This window comes from Homarus americanus, unplaced genomic scaffold (genome assembly GCF_018991925.1).
Source record: "Homarus americanus isolate GMGI-L3 unplaced genomic scaffold, GMGI_Hamer_2.0 scaffold30535, whole genome shotgun sequence".
Taxonomy (NCBI): Eukaryota; Metazoa; Arthropoda; class Malacostraca; order Decapoda; family Nephropidae; genus Homarus; species Homarus americanus.
The window spans coordinates 6,399,997-6,415,735 of record NW_024732440.1 but is presented as its reverse complement, the minus strand read 5'-3'; the positions used below and the strand labels follow the sequence as shown (position 1 = coordinate 6,415,735).

At 40.8% G+C, this 15,739-nt stretch overlaps 1 protein-coding gene across 2 annotated transcripts in view; it reads left to right on the top strand.

Moving 5' to 3' along the window:
* The first annotated feature begins 308 nt into the window (after window positions 1-308).
* LOC121868791 (collagen alpha-3(IX) chain-like) overlaps window positions 309-15,739 on the top strand; it is a 194,475-nt gene continuing 179,044 nt past the window's right edge. Inside the window, exon 1 of one of the 2 annotated variants that reach the window (XM_042369711.1) lies at window positions 309-434. The gene's annotated coding sequence lies outside the window, so the exon portion shown is untranslated. Of the gene's footprint in view, window positions 454-15,739 lie in introns of both variants that reach the window. The other variant, XM_042369709.1, reaches the window with a different exon arrangement.

Here is a 15,739-nt window from a genome sequence, read left to right as displayed (position 1 = left end):
GGCATTTTCCCTCTCAAATCATAAACTTTATTCTTCCTACAACCTCTCCAAAGTCACGGCATTTATATTTTTTATTTAAAGTCTTATTTTAGACTGAAATTAAATGAGATCTTTGGTGGTTTTTAAGCCAAACTTTCTGATACGCAAGATTTTTTCTTTTCACCACAAGCCCTCATTCACTCTTTTTTTTTCTCACTTTTCACCACCACATCTTGACCCTGGGTGCTGCAAGCCCCGCCCAGCAGCGTGTTGACCCCGCCCCCTACTGGCCGTCGCCTTAGCCTGAGTCAGCGCAGCACAGTACCAACTGGTGGTGTGGTGAGGCGTCAGTAGTGTGTTAGCCTTACCCGACGAGGGTAGAGAGCGGTGCCTGCCTACACCCCTGCCCACTTGTTGTCATCATCCTAGCAAGCTTCATCACCTGAGTTGTCCGAGTGGGTAGCGAGCTCTTAAGTAACCTATTCTTGTTTCTTGTGGCAGCGTTGTGGCAAATGGAGAAAAAAAAATGCGGTGTGCATCATATTACGGATTTATTTTTAAGTGTCTTGTTTCACCGATGCCAAGACAGATACCACACACACGCGTATTGTGTTTGGACACTGATCATAGGTGTTGGGTTTTAATGTTCGTGTTCACTCATGTACATCTTTATTGAACATCCATAAAAAACTTTTCTATATACCTTGTGGTAAATAAATGACGTGGTTTGATTTGAATAATCTCCGATTAAAAAAAGTCGATGCGACGTTTACTGATTTAACTTGTATATAATTTATTGACATAATACCTTCCAATCATGCCCAGCTTTGTATCCCATTCTGGAATTTGAGACGCACGTGGCAGATTCAGTGTCTTGATTAAAAAGCAACACATTCAATTACGAATGTATTATTATTATACTGTATATATTTTCCCTTTCGTGAATTTAGGTGAGGCACATCACTACCTGTTTGACCTCCACACTACTGGTTAATGTTCACAGTAATGCTAATCGACGCCTCCAACCATATGTACAGTAATAGGTGCCTTTTATTATTATTATTATTGTATTTTTTTAATCTTATTATTTTTTATTATTATTATTATTATTATTATTATTATTATTATTATTATTATTATTTATATTTAATTTCTCAGGGGGCAAGGAGTTCATTTAGTCCAAGGTCGGGAGTCTTAACCATTCTTAAGTTATATTTTCCTCGTAAATGAAGATAAACGGTGCAGTTAAATGGCTTACTTAATTTTAGTCATAGGTATTAAGAACAAAATTGCACCAAGATTACTTTGAGACTTCCTTGACAAGATCGGTTGAGTTAATACAGCTAATGGGAGAAAGACAGGATAGAAGTTGCATCAGGGATCTGTGTGAAGGTGGAGTTGGGTAACTTGTTCAGGTCCTCCGTCATTGATACAGTAGCTGTTGTATAATAGCTAGTGAGTTTTTAGTACACGGATTACATCACATCTGTTTTTTAGTGATTTAAGTCCACGTATTACATTACTGTACATTATACCTTCATTTTATTTCAGTACAGTCACTACATAACATGTCTTTTAAATAATGTTTGTACACACATTACATTACTGTACATCTGTCCTTCAAATAATGTCAGTACACGTATTACATTAATATTTTTCCTTCAAGTAATGTTCGTACACCATTACTGTACATCCTGTCCACTAGTTTAATTTTTCTCCGTACAGATTTGGGGATAAATAGCACTATGCCAAAGCTGACTAGTTTGTGGAAAGTAGGTGAGGAAATTTATAGTTTTTACTGTCATGAATTTCCAGATAGACAAAAAATTTACCCTAATCTTAATTTTCTCTTCAACTAGCTAGTACAGTACAGTAGCTCGTAAGATATACAGTACAGTAATTCCTTGTTGGTAGTTGGTGATGATGTTAATTTTTTATACCAAAGACAAGAATCGACATGTTTTTTGATCCTTAAGATTTAATGTGTTACGAACCTTTTTTAATTTATTTTAAGACACTATTTTGTTTAAAGAGTTGAGAACTTTTTTTTATAAGTTTGAGAGTAGTCTTGCCCTTTTATAAGTTTTAAAAAGTTAAGATACTTTTTTGTTTAAGTCTTCAAGGGTTGATATATATTTTTTATTTTTATTTTTTTCTAAAGCTTTGAAGACTACTAACTTTAGAGAATTTTTCCGAGTTGACATAATGAAGTTTTAAAGTTTGACAAGCAACTATGAAAGTTTTAAAGAATTAGCAAAGCTTTTTTTTTATTTTTTTATTAACCTACTTTTCTTTTAGCTTTAGAGGTGACATACTTTAATTTTTTTAGTGAGTTGACATACTTTTATAAGTTCGTAGATATTTTATAGCATGAAATAGGTACACACTTTTTTAATTTCTAAAAAGTTGACAATCCTTTATTAGTCTTTATAAGAGGGTTTTAGCAGCTAGTTCCGGGGAGATCGCCTTGAAGAGTTTCATTGGGAAGTCATTGGGGGTGGTGGAGTGTTTTAACTTCAATTTGTCCAGACGTTTTGCTACAACAAATTCTTCTACCAAGTCAGTGGGAAAGGGGACTGGTAGGTAAGCAGGGGGAGTGGTTGTGTCAAGCCGTGGGAGCGTCTGGCATATAGTAGCGAAATGGTTATTTGATTGCTCAGCTGCATCAACATTAGTGAGATGGCTAAGGAAGGGGAGGGGGCGTGTCTTATTGTTTAGTCCACAGAGCTTACCATACCACTGACTAATGTTGGTCTGCTTCAGGTGTTGCAATTTGGTTGGGTAGAGAGACTTCTTTGCAGTGCGTATTTCGCGGATTACTTGGTTGCGAAGGGACCTGTAGCAGTTGTAGTCATTGAGATAAAAGGCTCTGTCTCTCTGTTGTATAAGCCTTTTGATCTGAGGTGTGAACCAGGGCAAGTCAGGTGGGTGAGATCTGACGGACTACTCGGGCAAGTGGTGGTGAGCTTCCATGGTGGTATTGGTATAATTTATCCATTTGGTATCCACGTCATCCACACTAACTACTTCAGTCCAGGGATGGTGAACTATCTACTGCCCTGTAGGTCTTGATGTAGGGTCTCTACTTGAGTGGGAGTGGCAGCTGGGGACCAGAGCACTGATAGGTGTGTGCTACACCCGATAGGAGGCATTGGTTGAGGTGGTTGGTACTGGTCCGCTAAGTCGGTTAAGATAAGGTCAAGGGTATTTTGACCGTGTGTGGGGTAGTTCACAACTTGTGATAGCTGGTCCTGGATATCAGTGGTGTCAATTTCATTATAATCCCGGCATAATACTAACTTGGCACAAGGGTACCTAACTCTGAGGTGGTAATGAGATGATTGATAAGTGTGTCTCGTGGGTGAGCCAGGTGGATGGTATGACACGCAGATTGTGATCGAAGCAGTGTGGCGCGATGGGCCCGTGGTACAACACGTACCCATAATGCCTCCACATCTGCTGGGACTTGAATATCCAGGCGTGACGGGCGTAGGTCATCTTGACAGAAGAGGGCAACCCCTCCCCCCCCGCGTCCATGTGAACGAAAATGATGAAAGAGTTGATATCCCTCAATATGACACGTTTCAGGCACAATTTGCCAAGCCTCACATATGGCAACGACGTTGGCAGCAACTGACCTGACTGTGGTTGCCAGCTCGTCAAGCTTATTAGCTAGGGAAGTAACGTTGGAGAGCGGTAAAGACGGGAGATCATACCATATCCATGGAACTTCAGTGTACTGGTAAGGTCTGTCAGGGGTGGGTTTCTCTGGTTTCCTAGTGGAGGTTATGGTCCTAATGGGCTTTTATTTATGACGCCCCTGTCTACAGCTGCACATGTGGAATTTGTTCAGTGACTTGAGTCGCCCTGTAACATTGCTATTAGGATAACTGTTCCCACGCTTTAGAAGGTACAGAGAGCAGCAGGAGCAAGTAATTGGTGGCCATCTGTTGATATCTGTTGTTGTGGACGGACGGAAGTGTTTGTCCCCGGTGGCCATAAACTCACTGGCGGCACTTTGAGGGCCACGGACACTGGTAGACATCTGTTAATATTTGTCAGTCGTAAACACCGTGAGTCCATGTCTCTGGCGCTTAGGGTCGCCGACACAGTATCCACGATATATGTAAACACCGCGGTGGTCCTTGTCACTGGCACTTTGAAGGTGACCGACAAAGTGCCCACTATCTTGTATTACACTGCTGTGTTTTTGTGCTTTTCCTTGGAGTGCACTATCGGAACACTGTTTGGTAATCTGTCATTGCACTGGTCACTTGAATGTTTTGCTGAATAAATCCCTGTGTAGTTAGGCTGGTAGGGCGTTGGGCTGGGGGAGCAGGGCCAAACAGACTCGGCCTGGCTGCCAAAACCGGGAGCGCCTTCAGGGCACGTCTTGTCTGGCTGATGGTTGACAAGTGTGTGAATGTATGAATATATATGTGTGTGTGTGTGTGTGTTATCAACAATTAATTCTTTCCCATTTAAAAGTCAAATGCAATCGTAAAATTTATTTATTTATAAAACATATGTTAATACAGAATCTTGCAGAAACTATGGTGTTATAAGTGTGAGATCAAGACCGTGTAATTAATTATTTGAAAGCCTTATTTGTCATTAATTTATTTTTGTCATTTATTATTATTGTTATTATTATTATTATTATTATTATTATTATTATTATTATTATTATTATTATTATTATTATTTATGCAGTGGCTATTCAGCCGCCACTGGTTGAATAGCCTGGTAGAGTACGCAACCGGGACGGCTACTTGACAGCTAGACTATATTCAGCCGTCACCGGTTGAATAGCCTGGTCTAATCAGTCGTGAACCTACGCTTGACAAGATCAGAAGTAAACAGAAGTTTTCAGAACGAAATGTGTTAGTTTAAACCTGTTGTGTATCTTGTGTCTAGGGAAGTTGTATTGTACACCTTTATTTACGGTAGGCAAAAAATGGGAAATCTGGTTAATTACCTGAACAATGTTACCAACTCAAACTGAATACCCGCCAGTTACCATCTCCTATTTATAAATTTCTCTAGATTTACAAGGGATTTTTCTTACATTCACTGTAAATAAAATTCGGGGTCACACCTTCCATTTGCTCAGTGGGTTGATATGAGAAGACATCACCCAGAAGCAGAATAACAAATGCAACTGAGACTTAAGTAAGTAAAGAGTGTTAAGAGCCTCAGACAGTGAACTACGGACTCTGTTACAAGGACCTGTGGGCTGGGCTAAAATTTCAAGTGTTTACATTGTGTGTTCAGAGGTAGCATTTACCAGATTAGTGCACACATCTTTCTTTAGCAGGGAGCCACAGGAGGACCGCACGAGTCTTGTACAAACAGCGACACGGTAGAAGTTAATAATCCAGCAAATTTTACATGCCAGACAGCTTGGTGGGAGAGGAGGGGTGAGGAAGAAAGGGGGTGTGTGGTGGTGGAGGAGGGGTGTGTGTGGTGGGGAAGGAAGGGGGGTGTGGTGGGGGAGGAGTGTGTGGTGTGTGTGTGTGGGGGAGGGGTGTGTGTGGGGGGAGGGGTGTGTGTGGTGGGGAGGAGGTGTGTGGTGGGGAGGGGTGTGTGGTGGGAAGGAGGGGGTGTGTGGTCGGGAGGAGGGGTGTGTGGTCATGGAGGAGGGTGTGTGGTGTGTGTGTGGTGGGGAGGAGGGGTGTGTGTGGTGGGGGAGGAGGGGTGTGTGGTGGGAAAGGAAGGGGATGTGTGTGGTGGGGAGGATAGGGGGTGTGTGGTGGGGAATTTCTGATACGTTATGGTTCATCAGCGAGCGTCGTCTTGATACCATCCTCCTCGTGTGGTGGTGGGGATAAGATAATGCTTACCAACCACATTCCTCCCTCCCTCCCTCCCTCTTCCTCTATTCATCGCGCCTCTTCTTTTATCTAGCTGTCTTCTCTATTCCCCCTTTCATTTCTATTACTCTTCTTTGCACCACCTTTTCCATCTTATCTTCATTACTCCTTCCTGTCTTCATCCTTCTCTCTACACCCCATCATCCTTCCCTCTACACCTCCATCATCCTTCCCTCTACACCTCCATCATCCTTCCCTCTACACTCTCATCATCCATCCCCACACCTCCATCATCCTTCCCTCTACACCCCCATCATCCACCCCCACACCCCATCATCTTCCCTCTCTACACCCCCATCATCCACCCCCACTCCCCCATCATCCTTCCCTCTGACTAGTAACGATGTTAGTAAGCAAATAGACAAACTAAAGCCTAATAAGTCACCTGGTCCCGATGAGATATTTGCCAGAGTATTAAAGGAATGTAAGGAAGAGCTTAGTATACCCTTAGCAAAGTTGTTTAACATGTCCTTAAAAACAGGTGTAGTACCAGAATCCTGGAGGATAGCGAATGTAATACCGATTTTCAAGAAGGGGGATAGATCACTATCCTCTAACTACCGCCCAATCAGTCTAACATCAATAGTAGGCAAATTACTGGAAGCAATCATTTCAAACTCTATACGAAATCACCTAGAGAAGCACCGATTGATCAATGATTCCCAGCATGGCTTCACAAGCGGACGTTCTTGTCTAACTAATCTATTAACATTCTTTTCATCAGTTTTCGAATCGGTGGACGAGGGGCACAATTATGATGTGGTATATCTCGACTTTAGCAAAGCCTTCGACAGAGTCCCCCACGAAAGACTAATTAGAAAGGTAGAAGCACATGGCATCAAAGGTAATATCCTTAAATGGGTTAGGACGTGGTTACAGGACAGGAAACAGCGAGTGAAGATTAACGGCACTAAGTCCCATTGGAGCAACGTCACAAGTGGAGTTCCCCAAGGTTCAGTACTTGGACCATTATTATTTATTATATACATAAACGACAAAGATATCGGCATAGACAGCAACATAAGTAAATTTGCTGATGACACTAAAATAGGAGGTGTTATTAAATCTGACGAGGACTCTGCAAAACTGCAGGAAGATCTAAACACATTTTTCGAATGGTCTGAAAAATGGCAGATGAAATTCAACGTGGACAAATGTAAAGTACTCAGTATAGTAGATGTAAACAGGGAAACCAGATACCAGATGAACAACGATGCCATAGAGAAATGCGACTGCGAGAGAGATTTAGGAGTAATGATAAGTAGGAACCTCAAGCCAAGTAAACAATGTGTTTTTGCTCGTAACAAGGCTAATAAAGTACTTGGGTTCATACAAAGGAGTGTTAGTTTCCTCCATTCTTATGTTTTTACACCCCATCATCCTTCCCTCTACACCCCTATCATCCATCCCCACACCCCATCATCCTTCCCTCTACACCCCTATCATCCATCCCCACACCCCATCATCCTTACCTCTACACCCCTATCATCCATCCCCACACCCCATCATCCTTCCCTCTACACCCCTATCGTCCATCCCCACACCCCCATCATCCTTCCCTCTACACCTCCATCATCCACCCCCACACCTCCATCATCCACCCCTCTACCCCCCCATCGCTCTTCCCATGCGTCTCCAAAGAAAATAGGATAATAAACTTACGCTTGCCATTGGTCAGTCTTAAGTTGAGGGAGTAAGCCGCTCATTGGCTAATTACACACCCCCTCACGGCCATGTGATCGGTTCTGCAATTAATGGTGATTCCGACCCGTTAAAATGAGCCGATTACTGCAAGTGGAAGGCGGTCCAGGGAGAAGCTTAATCAGCTATGTGTTTTTACCGGGTGATTGGGAGTAGCGTGCGGGTCAGCTGACTTTACTGCGCTATGGATGTGTTCCCCCGTAAGAGCGTAATAACTAGTGTGTGTGTGTGTGTAAACTAAATACAAATGAAAGAACTCATTAAACTCGTTATTTATTTATTTTTATTTTTTATTTTGGGAAGTTTACAGAAAAAAACGTCTAACAGTAAGTAGAGATAGTGAATTAAAACTGTGAAGGAGTGAGAAGGTTTAGATAGTGATACTTTTTACGGTGAGGAACATGAGTCGTCTTCTCCCCCCCTTTCCCTCCCTTTCCCCTTTCCCTCTCTCCCCCCTTCCCTCCCTCCTTCATTTTTAAACACCCGCTTCCTCTCTTATCATAAGCATCTCCTCCCCCTCCTTCCCTCCCTCATACCCGAACCCTCCCTCCTTTCCTTCATACCCAAACACTCCCTCCTTTCCCTCCCCCGTACCCAAACCTCCCTACTTTCTTTCCTTCATACCCCCTCCTCCTTTTCCTCCCTATCCTCCTCCTCCTTTCCTCCCTATACCCAAACCCACCCCTCCTCCCTCCTCCCTCCCTCCTTCCTTCCTTCCTTACCCAAGCCCTCCCTCCCTTCCCTCCCCATACCCACACACAACCCGGGAGGCATGATCGTGTAACAAGGGGTGAGGGGGGGGGGGTGTGTGATTAAGACTCCAATATACTTTTAGCAACACTTATAATTACCTAGCAGAGAGAGAGAGAGAGAGAGAGAGAGAGAGAGAGAGAGAGAGAGAGAGAGTCCATTAGTAATTTGTGAGGTTTGTGTTGATAGCCGCCCTACCCTACGAGACACTGATGGCTGTGTTATAATTGAGTAGTATTGATGTTAAAACTGTTAAATTAAGGTGTTGCGTGTTTCAGAGATAAATTTAAACTGGGGTTGTGTTAAAAGATTTGTGTTAGAGGTGTTAATGTTATGTTTTCTATGTTATGTCTTGCATGCATGTATATTTTATGTTATCCTTGGTGAATATTTGTTATAAACATTTACTATATATATACTAGAAAGCGTAATATACTAGAAAATTTGATATATACTTTACTAGAAAATGTAATATACTATATTAGAAAACGTAACATAAACTATATTGTAGAAACCTTATATAAAATGAAAAACGTAATATTGGATTCTAGAAAACGTAATACTGCCTTTTAGAAACACTTATTGTATTGGAACGATCTAAAATGATAATATATATTTTTAAGTAACTTGATATTTTAGTCAGTGGTTTAGTCTTCTCGAGAGATTTTCATTTGTTTCTGGCAATCTGATAAGAATTAAGGTAGAGCAGACATTTAGTGAACTCTGTAAAGTATTCAGGATCCCACAAGTGGTTTTATGATGATGATGATGATGACATTACTACTACGTTAATTGATGGAAAATTTTGATCTCATTTACGGATTATGGAAGCTTCAGTTAGACAAAGAACACGAATCATTTCCATCACCGAACACAAACTTACACCATTCTATAGAATGTTCACAACTATGGCGGGATTAACAAGAGTTCTGGCGGCGTAGGACTCGAAAGTAACCCCCCACACCCCCACACCCCCACACCCACCCAAAAAACAAAAATAAAAAACAGGTTTTCAAAAGTAACGTTCGATAGTATCAGGTTAAGGAACATTTTCAGGAACTTTTTTCTCTTCACGGGTGTGGAACATGTACACACAGCCTGTTGACCACCTACCTGTTCCCTCCCACTCCCCTCCCCATCTCCCCCCCTCCCCCTCTCCCTGGAATGCCGTCGTTGCCTTTATCTGATGGCTGGGGTACTTGAGACTTGCTGGCGGAACACCCTCATTCACTCTCACATTATTGGCTCGACTCTCTCTCTCTCTCTCTCTCTCTCTCTCTCTCTCTCTCTCTCTCTGGTATAAATTTTTTGGTTAATAGACCATTTTATACTATTTGCCTGTACAAACCCGAAAGGTAAGGAAACTTGTATGGGTTTTGCGTTATGGGGGTAGTTTTCTGTGTGTTCACCGGTAGACTGGAAAATGCACAATGTATAGATATTAACTGTCTAACTGTGGCTCCGGGTGGTTGACGGATTCAATTCCAACTCTTAGACACATGTACAGTAGTCACTCAAAAAAACTATCTCTACTTAGGGTGATCGATGAATTTCAAAATGAGCACTGCGACTCCTGTTATCTCGGTAGGGTTGCCAAAATCCTTCGTCTCTTGTGTCATATATTTTCAACTCAATTTTGTATAGATAGTTTCATGAATATAAGTTATCGATAAAAGTAAATTAAATTATCCCGATTGAAATTTAGATAATGTCTTTTGTTATATTTATTTTCCTGCGTCTCTCTGGTTTGTTAATCAATCAATCAATCGGTGTCGCCCCCTTGGTGTCAGTGTCCAAGAGGGATCCAGTTTGTTGACGCATTTTCACCACCAGATTGAAACGCTAGACTAACTCCACCTCTTTTACACTATACATTCCCTTGCTCTCTGGCGATGTGTTAATAGACAGACAGACAGACAGACAGATATTTACAATGATAGTCGTACAACTTTATATAGATTCAGCATGTATATAGACAGTACAGGTGTTCGTTCCAAAATCAATCTTTACGGAGTGGTTCGATCAAATACAAATTTAACACCGCGATTCCTCTTGTCTCAGTAGGGTTGTCAAAATCCTTCGCCCGTTGTCATATTGTCTCGCGCAAAATCGTAAAGTTACTTTTTGGAACGTACACAAATAATGTCCTGAGACATGATTTTGGTGTTTGTGTGAGTTGGGGGGAAACAGTCTCTTGTAACAAATTAAAACCTGCGTTCTTTAATGACGGGTTGTGTAGAGGTGGAAATAAGTGTTTGTGTGTGTTCGTTGTGTCTGCCTGGCTGTGTGTGTGCAACCAGATGTCAAAAAATGTCATAAATGAAGACTAAATTTAATTATGATCCTATGAAAGCAAAAAAAAAAAAAACTATGTACATATAGTCTTCAGTACTGACGCTGAATCACTGATGCTTGAAATTATGCATCATGTGGGTCATTAACGAAGAGAAAAAAGTGGAGCTGTCAGGTTAAGATGTGCATTTAGAATACTGTACTCGTATCTGCATAATGATCTCAAAGTGTCTTCCACATTGACTCGTTACCTTTTGGCTGTAGTTTAGTTACATGGACGCAAAACTTACCCTAGTCACTGTCATTTCTCTTCATTATTTAGACGTTTTGACCCGTCCACATATCCTTGTTCAGTCATATACTATTTCTCTTCCACCATCCATACATTATATTTTATCATTATTTCATATTTTTTTTCCTTTTCGTTTTTTTATCATATGACGTTTGATCATTCTAATATTTTCCTTTTCATCGTTATCATTATCTTTATCACATCACGACTAATCATACTCATATTTTTTTTCTTTTCGACTTTATTATATACAGACATAACGTTTATTTCACCTTATCTCTCTTATTCATAAACTCTGACATCTCTTTCCTGTTATCTGTAAAGTAATCCTCGGGTAACCTCCCTAATGATATACCTGATGCTCTTTTTTTTTTTCTCCACCAACTCTCTTTAATTTATGGTATATGCGCTTGAAAACTTCATTTATGCTCAAGTGTATCGCATCACATTATAACATTACCATATTTTTTTCTTTATAGTTTAATTATATGTATTTTTTTATAATTCCTGTGTTTATTTTAGTTAATTACCTGCCTAACTACGTGTACCTGTCCCCTTAAATTATACAGTTAAGTTCTCTTCTTTCTGCCAAGACACGCTACCAACGCAGGTAACATCGCCCACTCCATTCATTTCCCCCTCACCCACTCCTATCATTTCCCCCTCACCCACTCCATTCATTTCTCCTCACCCACTCCATTCATTTCTCCTCACCCACTCCATTCATTTCTCCTCACCCACTCCTGCTGTTTTCCCTCATTGAGTTAAAACGCCGATGCCAACTTCATATACTTCCATTATACACTTGTCACCTTCAACATGTCAACCTGCCTCCTCTGCCCCGCCTATTTAGACTCCAAACACATTAATACTCCATTAGTCACCCACCTAACCCGCCATTAAGTCTCAACAACAACCTCTTTAACTTGCCCAGCCTAACCTAACCTAACCTAACTCAACCCAACCTAACCCCAGTCTCCATTACCCAACATCCACTCGCAGCCTCTCATCACCACACTCCCTGTTAGCAGGTCCTGAAGTAGAATAAATTAACAACTAAGAGGTAAATAGAAGTACAGAAGGACATAAAAGAGAAAATAATAATAATAATAATAAAAGTAATAATTTCGACTGATATACAGAAGACTATCCAGAGTGTAGTCCATGACCCGTTTTCTATAATATTTTTATAGTATTTTTTTTTTAAGATCTAGATTTTGTTTCACTTATGAGATACAAGAAATTGTTCTCCAGATCAGATTGTTGTTGTGTTTGTTTTAGGTGATGTAGGTCTTAAAGTTGTTATAAGTGTTAAAGTTGATATAGGTGCTGTTGTTAAAGTTTTTATAGGTGTTGAAGTTGTTTTAAGTCAGTTGTTAAGGTTACATTCGAACGGTTCACTAGATCTTTATTTATTTTTTTCGACAGAGAACTTTAAAAAAATACACAAAAATTAAAGTAATTTTTTAATGCCCGAATTACCGGGGTTGTTGAGCACTATACACTGTTTCAGTATTCACGAATAAAACAAAACAAAACTTTAATTTAACATAGTACAACTGCTTGGTGACACTACTAAGAGAATCATATATTGTAATTACTTTAGATGTTGTAACTAGCAAGGTCAGAAGCACAGTCTTGCATCAGTCCTTTTATCTGGTTGCAACAGACTGTACATATACTTGCTATTAAATACTGTCCAACACATGAAGACGCCTTTGTTGTCATTGTTGTTGTTGGTTTTTCTTATGTATATAAGTGCATTAACAGTCATGGTTTGTAAACACTGTACACACACAATTAAGATTTTACATTAGTGACTCCTATTGTTATCGTCTTTTGGTTTAATTTATGCGTATGTTACTTCGAGGATTTTATTTGTTCATGGTGTTGTGTGCTGTATTTGTTCCTTGTAGGATTGTTGTTGTTATTGTATTTGTTTCATGTAGGATTTTGTTCTTAATTTCTGTTTGTTCCTTCTCGGATTTTTTGTGGTATGTAGTTAGATATGTATTTGTTTAGTCTTGTATATTGTTTATTTGTTTTATCTTTAATTGTTTTAATATTTGTTTGTCTTCAGATTTTTTAATGTTGTTTTTGCTCTTAAATTATATGTTTTGTTTCTATGTTTATCTTCCTCTTTGTTTGCTTTTATTGATTGTTTATTGTTTTTCTTTGTTGTATTTGTGTGTATGATTTTGTTTATGTATTGTTCCACCCTTGAATGTTGTTGCATTTGTTTATTGGAATGATTTTTTGTTTGTTTCTTATGATGTATTTGTTTGTTTATTGTGTATCATTATTGGTGTATTTGTTTTATCGTTTTGTTTATTTTTATTCTTCGTTTTATTGGTTTTGTTTTTGTTAACCGTGAATAATAGTATCGTACCCGCTCCATCTCCTGACAACTACCAGGTCTAGCAATTTACACGAACAACATATCAGAATAAGGTCTTGCTGGTGGTTAAAGTGATTAAAATGACTTTTTTTGTCTACCTTGTTTTTAATGATTTGTTTGGAATTTATTTTTATAGCATAAGGTAGAGCATTAAGTGAAGGGTCTCCCAGCTGCTTCTGTTACGCTTAGGCGACAGGGTTTACCATAATCATCCCCCCCCACCTGGCTGGTCTAGTTACACCCGTACATGGTCTGGCCATCTTGGGGAAGTACCTGTTGACGTTTACTACCTATATAAATTAACCAAAATATACGTACGTACGTGTGTGTGTGTGTGTGTGTGTGTGTGTGTGTGTGTGTGTCCATATGATATACATGGCACGATTAGGAAGATAAGAGTAAGCCCCCAGCCAGGAGTGTTTGCGGTGTGTTAAAGAGGGGCGATACTGACGTTAATCTTTATAAAGGGCAATTAAGATGGAATTAAATAGTTAGAAGATAGAAGATTGTTTTCTTTCTTTTTTCTCTTGACGCGGGTTGGTTAGATGTAGTGCTGAGGTTGTAAGGAGGAGAGTGTTCGTATATTAGATATGAAACAGTAGGGAGGTGCATTAGTTCACTTTAATTTAATCAACTAACTTCAACACACACACACCCACACACACACACACACACACACACACACACACACACACACACACACACACTTATTAATTAATTTTACAAGATTGACTTAACATAGTGATATCCCGCTACTATATAGGAGGATTGGGGGGTGGGGGGAGTAAATATTTTCAGAGGGTACAGACTATCGCTATTGATATGGGTCGTTACTCGTGTGTTAATTGGGGATTCATTTTAAATAATCGCACTTATTTTTTTTCAAGCTTGTTTATACGTATTCTAATTTGACTTGACTCATCTTAGCCAATCCCAGTCGTATACCAGTACTAATCATTCTTAAATCCAATCGAAACTAATCTAGATCTTGCTCATCAGTCTTAAACACCAATCCTCGGGAGTATACAAGATTGGTTTTGCTTAATCTTAATAATAATCAAGCCCAACATAAGTCCATCCTTAGTTTTTCCCCAATTAGGTCATACCCTAGTTCAGCCTCGTTCCCATCACTCCCGACGGCAGCCTTCGCTCTGTAATCAAGATCACAGACATAAGAGGTGTCCATCCCTCTACACAAAGGTCCAGTAATCGTATGGCAAAAATAGTTAAATTTTACGTTTTCAATTGAGATTACATCGAGGGGGCAAGTTTAGGTGGTTATCCAGAATGGCTTTAATTGGCTATTGTCTCAGGTGGGGGCAAGTTGACAGTGTGCTAAAGGTAAACAAACCAGTGAGGTGGGGAGGGAGAGGTCCAAGAGGCTGGGATCTCCTTACCGTGATCTTGTGTCCAGCGAGAGTCACGTGTTATGGTTAAGTAAGTTATGTGTGTCTAAAGTGTGTCGGGGTAGACGCGCTGGTAGTAACTCGGAGTGACTTTAATTGGCTATTGTCTTGCAGGGGTCAGTTCTCGGCGCACTTAAAGATACAACAAACGAGGGTAAAAAAAATGAAAGTTCGGATTACCCTGTTGGTGGCCGAATTACCCTGTTGGTGGCCGAATTACCCTGTCGGTGGCCGAATTACCCTGTTGGTGGCCGAATTACTCTGTTGGTGGCCGAATTACTCTGTTGGTGGCCGAATTACCCTGTTGGTGGCCGAATTACCCTGTTGGTGGCCGAATTACCCTGCCGGTGGCCGAATTACTCTGCCAGTGGCCGAATTACCTGTTGGTGGCCGAATTACTCTGTTGGTGGCCGAATTACGGTGGTGCCGGTGGCCGAATTACCCTGCCGGTCGCCGAATTACCCTGCCGGTCGCCGAATTACCCTGTTGGTGGCCGAATTAGAAGAGCTACACTTTTATCCTGCAAGACGAGACCTGGGAGGGGTCATGTTACTGGTAGGGGACACTGTCGTTAGTGGTATTGATGTGTTATCTTTATGTGAGGGATGAAATTGGTTTTTACCTTTTTTCGTTAGTGGATGTGAAATGACTCTCTCTCTCTCTCTCTCTCTCTCTCTCTCTCTCTCTCTCGCTCTCTCTCTCTCGCTCTCTCTCTCTCTCTCTCTCGCTCTCTCTCTCGCTCTCTCTCTCTCTCTCTCTCTCTCTCTCTCTCTCTCTCTCTCTCTCTCTCTCTCTCTGCTGCACTCCTTCCGTAACTGTGGACGTGTGTACTAACATATACCACTCATGCCCTCACCTCTTTCCTCTCCTCTCGCCCACGCAAGACTCCTAACTCTCCCTCCGCCCATTCCATACCTATCTCTCCCACTCACGTCCATGCCATACCTATCTATCCACTCACGTCCATGCCATACCTATCTATCCACTCACGTCCATGCCATACCTATCTCCCACTCACGTCCAAGCCATACCTATCACCCTCCGCCAC